Below are 6,475 nucleotides of genomic sequence, written 5' to 3' on the forward strand. Positions count from 1 at the left end.
TTACAGGGGTAAATAGGTATTTTGACCCAGCTGTAATTACGAATAACCTGTGAAGGGTTGACTTACCGATCATGGTTACATCAAATGGACGTAATATATCTACAGTGAGGAGAGTGCAGCTACGGGCTTTAGTGGAGTGACCTAGTAGTTAACGAATGTTGGTTAACTAGGTTAAAGAGTTTAACCGGTTAATCTCGGATTGTTGGAGCTCATGATCTGTAGGTCCATAAGGTCCCCTAGTTAGCTCATATAAGAATAATTTGAAGGAATAATTCGAATCGTACAAATTAGGTTAATCATAATAGATATGATTAAGAAATTGATATATGATATCAATTGAGAAATTTGGTCAAAATATTTAAATAGGATTTAAATATTAAAATTATGAATGCAGATTCATAATCGAAGGCATGAATTTCATCAAACAGTCGGATTTCAGAAAAAGTCAAATAGTTGACTTTAACCAGAGAAAGTCAAAGGTTGACTAAGAAGATTAAAATAATGTTTTTAACCAAATTGGTGGAAAATTCCACTAACTTGTTGAGTGGAACATTTAAATAATCTCAAAAAATCCATTTTTTGACACTTAACCATGCATGCATGAGTGAAATGTGTGTTGTAAGCTTTTGTGAACTTAGACATGCAATTTGACACTTAGCTATTTCATGCATGAGTGGAATATGTGTTGTAAGTTTTTGGTGAACTTTGACATGCAACTTGCATGTAATTTGCCTATTTAATAAGGCTTTTGTTCAAACATTAAAAGATTTTGGAACCTTTGGCCATTTGATGTTTTTTCAAAAAGCTTGCATAACTCCTTTTAGCTCTATATTTCTCTCAAATTCTCCTTTAAAAAGAGTCTCACCACTCTATTCCAAGGTTTGAGAATAGATAGGAAAACGTCTCGATGGTCGTCATTGGAGCTAATTGAAGAAATTTGAAAAGCTACAAAGGTATGTAAAGCATCATAATGTATGTAAAGCATCATAATGTATGATCATGCATGTTTAATCCTAGGTTGTAATATGCATCTAGATTGTTATTTCGATCCTTGCTCGCTTCTGCTGTGCATGTATGTATATTTTTCATCATTTTAAACGTTATGTAATCTTAATTCTTTCCTACTTTTTGAAGGGGTGGTGGTTGTATTTGGACTATTGAGATTCATGAAGTTTCTTAAAGGAAAAGATGTCTTTTCAAGCTTGAAGGGATGCAACTCTTCACCAAGTGTTAGAACCTTAGCTCGGAAATGATCATTCAATCATTCTTATAGTCTTTTAGCTCTAGCTCTTGTCATTTGACCTTGTGGCATAATAATTGGATCATGATTGGGTTGACCTTGAGCATAAGCTTCATTTGAGCTGATTTAAGCTTGCTCTTCTTTTAGGCTTTTCACATGCACTCTGTGATCACTCATTCCTATATCATTAATGATAAAGTAATTAACTATCTAAATTATGCTTGAGAACTCTCTTATTCAAGATGAACGACCACAACAACAATAATAATAACCCCACTAACAATATGATAAACCATAGCCCCAAGAAACTTAAACAAATTTGTGCTTAAAAAAGATGATCAATGATGATGAATAAAGGAGAACTTGTTCCTATATTCAAAATTTCGAACTCTGCACAACCCGATTGATCAAATTAGATTGAAAGTTTAACAACATGTATTCAAACACAAGAATACAAAGAAAGGTTAAAGATTGAGAGAGACTAAACTCAATCTAAAATTTCATTCTTCAAATGTTGTCTTTGAAAAGCAAATGTACATTAATTGAAAAGACACAACCCTTGGCCTAAATAGTCCAAATACAGTCAGCACCCCTTCGAAGTCATTCATGAACCCTTTTAAATGCAAATATATGGATTTAAAAAATACATAATAAATTAGATATGTGGATAACTATGGATTTTTAGATTCATGAAGTTTGTTGGAGGACAAAATGTCTTTTCAAACTTGAACGGATGCAACTCTTAACCAAGTGTGAGAACCTTAGTTTTGAAATTACCATTCAATCCTTCTCGTACTTTTTTAGCTCTAGCTCTTGTGATTGGACCTTGTGGCATGATGATTAGCTCATGATTGGGTTGACTTTGAGCATAAGCTTCCTTTGAGCTGACTTGAGTTTGCTTCTCTTGTAGGCTTTTCACGTGCACTCCGTGATCACTTATTTCTATATCATTCTCTACTTCTTCGAAAGGATTCGTCGTCGAATTCAAATCACCTACATCAAAAAGTGATAAATGAGCAACATCAAAGAGGGATAAATGAGCAACAGCAAAGGTAGCACTCGCATTATATTTACCAAGAAGATCAATTTTGTATGCATTGTCATTTATCTTTTCCAAAACGTGAAATGGCTCAACTCCCATGGATGTAACTTGGACTTTCTTTGGTTTGGAAAACGTCCCTTTTGGAAGTAAATCCAAACCCAATCTCCAGTTTTAAAATTAGAGGCTTTCTTCCCTGATTCACTCTTTTTGCAACTTTTTCATTATACTTATCAATTCTTTCTTTTACTTGTGTATGAAGCTTCCTGACAAACTCAACTTTTGAATTCGCATCAAGATGAACAAATTTGGTAGGTGACAAAGACAATAAATCAAGAGGGGTCATAGGATTAAAACCAAAGGTGAACACTTTGTTGTGTTATGGACAGCCCTATTGCAAGCAAACTCAACAAAAGGTAACATTTCTTCCCACATTCGAAGATTTTTATCAAGAATTGGCCTAAGTAAAATGATTAATGTCCTATTAACAACCTCTGTTTGACCATCAGTTTGTGGGTGATATGTGGTAGAAAACAACAACTTAATTCCCAACTTTCCCTGTAAAACCTTCAAAAAATGACTTAAAAACTTGACATGTCTATCACTAACATTGGAACTCGGAATGCCATGTAATCTTACCATTTCCTTAAAGAATAAATCAACAATGTTTTTAGCATCATAAGTCTTATGGCAAGCAATGAAATGTGACATTTTCCTAAACCTATCAACAAACACAAAGATGCTATCATGTCCCCTTCTTGATCTAGACAATCCAAGAATAATATCCATAGACAAATTAGTTCTCCCTTGATGTCTCGATGTCTTACAATCGATTGGCCCTTGACCATTTATACTAGAGGCCTCGATGTCTTACAATCTATTGGCCCTTGACCATTTATACCCAAGGCCCCAATACTTCTCCCTTTCGAAAGACTCCTCGCATCGACCCCCGCCATTTATACCCGAGGCCTCGATACCAAATTAGTGACGTATCAGCCCCCGACCATTTATACCCGAGGCCCTGACACTCATCCATTCACTTCATAATTTGCAAAACTCCACATATCGTTTCTAGCCTCCAACCAAGATTCCAGTACTAACCCCTTAATACCACCAACCACCACAACGCCCCTCAACAACACCACCACTAGTATGATTTCAATGCATCTCACAACTCCCCAATACATTTCAGCATGCTTCCACAACATAAACATTATTCTAATAGCAAAACAATAAACCAAACATGCTTTCACAACATACCAAATCTTAACAACAGCGCCACAGTGAGTTTAGTCATAACGGAGCATAGTCAACAATTTCAAACGATTGGAGCCCAACACAATTCATCCGAACACTTAATATCCAACGTCCATAATAAACACTACTAGATATAATAAAAACTCATGAGACACGCCAAACACTTCATACGAATTCAGAGAACGTACGTTTCCAAAATAAATTCACTTTCACGAACATTCACTACAATCATACGTCATTCTACAATAGATCGCAGCAGTCCAACAATGTAGAATTCACACTATTAACACCGACGGACATTTAACACTAAACAGGCATACAAAACTACATAAACAAGAGTAACACTGCACAACCATGTATCAGAACCAATATTAAGCATCATTGACAGTACATCGGCAACCAAATAACATACACCAACTCACGCACCCGCCCCCGTGCTACTTACACACAACCGCGCCCTTGAGTTTTGCGTCGACCTCACCATAAGCACACCAAAACAGAAAATACAGCATGTTATGTACGTTATTTATCCTTCGAAATTAACTCTAAAAGGGTTCGAATGACGCATTACCACCAAAACCGATTTCATATATATGTGGGTCACCTAGATCAAACTCGCCAAGGTGTGGGTAGCCTAAATCGAGCTTCGAACGGATGTGGGTCGCCACCAAACGTACAAAACACCGCTGTAACGTTCAAACTCTGCCGCCGTTCCGCTGCTGTACGCTGTTCGCCGTGCGCCGCCGCGAGGAGGTGGCCATGCTAGTTCTTGCAGATCGTCGGGGGCGCCGCCGCTGCTGCAGACCGTCGGAACGTTGGGGATGAAGAACGCTGTCGTGCTCGTCGCTGTACCTATTCGCAGCCGCTGGAGCGCCGGGTGTTCGGCCGCCGCTGCTCGAACGCCGCGAAGGGGAAGGTCGCGCCGCCGCTGCTCGTCGGACATACCGTTAGCGGAGAACCGCCGCGGCGTCGCACACACAAGGAACGTCGGAGAAGGGCCACGGCCTGCTGGGTGTCGTCGAATCTGAAGACGCTGTCGTCGGAGGGGGCTGGGTCGCCGGAAAACGAAGGGGGCGGCTGGGCAAGGGAGAGGGGGAAAAGAAGATGGAGCTTAGGGTTTATTTTGTTTTCCCCTTTTGTTTTTCTTTCTTTTTGTTTTAAAATCAACCCAACCCAAAAGCCCAACATACCCAAGTCCAAGAGGAGAAAATAGTCCATTCCATCATTAAAACAAGGCCCACTACACGAAGTCCGACGAATATAAATTTAAATTGGAGTTTAGAGCCCGATAGTAAAGATAAATTTAATTAACAATCAATAATTTTAATTAACAATAAATTTAAAATTAAATGAAGGAGAGAAAGAGAAAAAAAAATAAAAAGAAAAAAAAATCTCCTTATTCGAGACTAACTTACCTGAGGGACTCGGGACGTTACATTGTGGCATAATGATTGGCTCATGATTGGGTTGACTTTGAGCATAAGCTTCCTTTGAACTGATTTCAGCTTGCTTCTCTTGTAGGCTTTCCCCGTGCACTCCATGATCACTCATTTCTATATCACTTTTTGTGACGTTTAAAAAAGTCTCAAAGAGCAAAAATTTTGAAAAATTCTATTTTCCCCGCAAAAAAAAAAGTGTGTTTTGTTAGGAATGACAATAGGAAAAATAATGTTTTGTAAAATCCCTTATCCCACATGGAATGTTTTTTATTTGGGAAAATGATTTATATGCTAAAGTCCTTTAGCCCAAAACATATTACACATGTACACTGCCACCATTCATTCAATCAAGCTCGAGCTTGTTTATTTTTGGAGATATATTTTTTGGAATATGTCTTAATTAATGAAATTGGTTGACATGTGTTTGGTCCTTAGTTATGGAGGAATCACTAAACTATTTTTGGCAATTACTTTCCTATAAATACAACATTCTTATTCCCTTCAAATAATCAAACTCTGACTCATTTTCTCTATCTTCTTCTCTACTCAATTTTTATTTCCTAAGGATTTTTTAGCTGGTATTGATTCCACTCTGTTCCGACAAGTGCACATTGAGTCAGATGTTATGTTAACCTTGGGGATTGTTTCGACAATACAACAATTTATCACAGAGGTTATGCCGATTTTACTTGGTAGGCAGTGGTCCTGTCCACGACACAACAATGTTTTTCTCAATTATTCCAAATTCGACCCTACCCTTTCCTATAATTTGGAAGAAAATCCATGACAACTATCTGATCCGGAAAGGTCTTGCTAGACTTGTCGAAATTGGAACCCCTAGATGAGTCCAATTACCACTGTTGGTCCCAAAAGCTACTAATTTTCTTTGAGTAGTTAGTGATTGAGTACATTCTCACTGATGCTAAACCCGCCACCGTTGCTACCACCGCCACTGCTCAGCCCTTCATGGCTGTCATGGTCGTGGAAAGAGATCTGGTAAAGAACAAGTCCGACTGGATCCTTGACACTAAAGTGTCCAGACCTTCTGCTAGAATCATGATCTCTTCCACAAATTGTAGGACTCTATTGCTAGCGAATGTGTTTTCATGGGAAACTCAACCCTAGCTAGAGTACTCTAGAAAGGGAAGATCCTCTCAAAACTTACCTTTGGTAAAACCTTATTCTTAAGTAATGTGTTGTATGTTTCTTCCATGCGTAGGAGTTTGGTGTATGGAGGTACGCTGAACTGGGCTGGACTTAGGATTGTGTTTGAGGCGGACAAGGTTATCATCACAAAAAATGGTGACTTTGTTGATAAGGTTATTTAGCAGATGACCTGTTTGTTTTTAACACCTCTCGTACTATTGAAATTGTTTATAGTTCTACTTATATCTTGAAGTCTCTTGATGTGTGGCATGGTAGATTGGGACATGTGAATGTTGCATCTATTAAAAGGCTTAGAACTTTAAATTTAAGTCAGACTTGTGAATTTTCTAAAAC

The 6,475-nt window shown here is 38.0% G+C and overlaps 1 long non-coding RNA gene across 1 annotated transcript; it reads left to right on the forward strand.

Annotated features, from left to right (window-relative positions):
- The first annotated feature begins 782 nt into the window (after positions 1 to 782).
- LOC111018916 (uncharacterized) lies at positions 783 to 1,343 on the forward strand. The gene is made up of 2 exons (XR_002602456.2): positions 783 to 953; positions 1,135 to 1,343. It is a non-coding gene; the product is annotated as an uncharacterized LOC111018916 (long non-coding RNA).
- The last annotated feature ends 5,132 nt before the right edge of the window (positions 1,344 to 6,475 follow it).

The sequence above is a fragment of the Momordica charantia genome, assembly GCF_013281855.1.
Source record: "Momordica charantia cultivar OHB3-1 chromosome 3 unlocalized genomic scaffold, Mcharantia_2.0 BLBB01000003.1, whole genome shotgun sequence".
Classification (NCBI taxonomy): domain Eukaryota; kingdom Viridiplantae; phylum Streptophyta; class Magnoliopsida; order Cucurbitales; family Cucurbitaceae; genus Momordica; species Momordica charantia.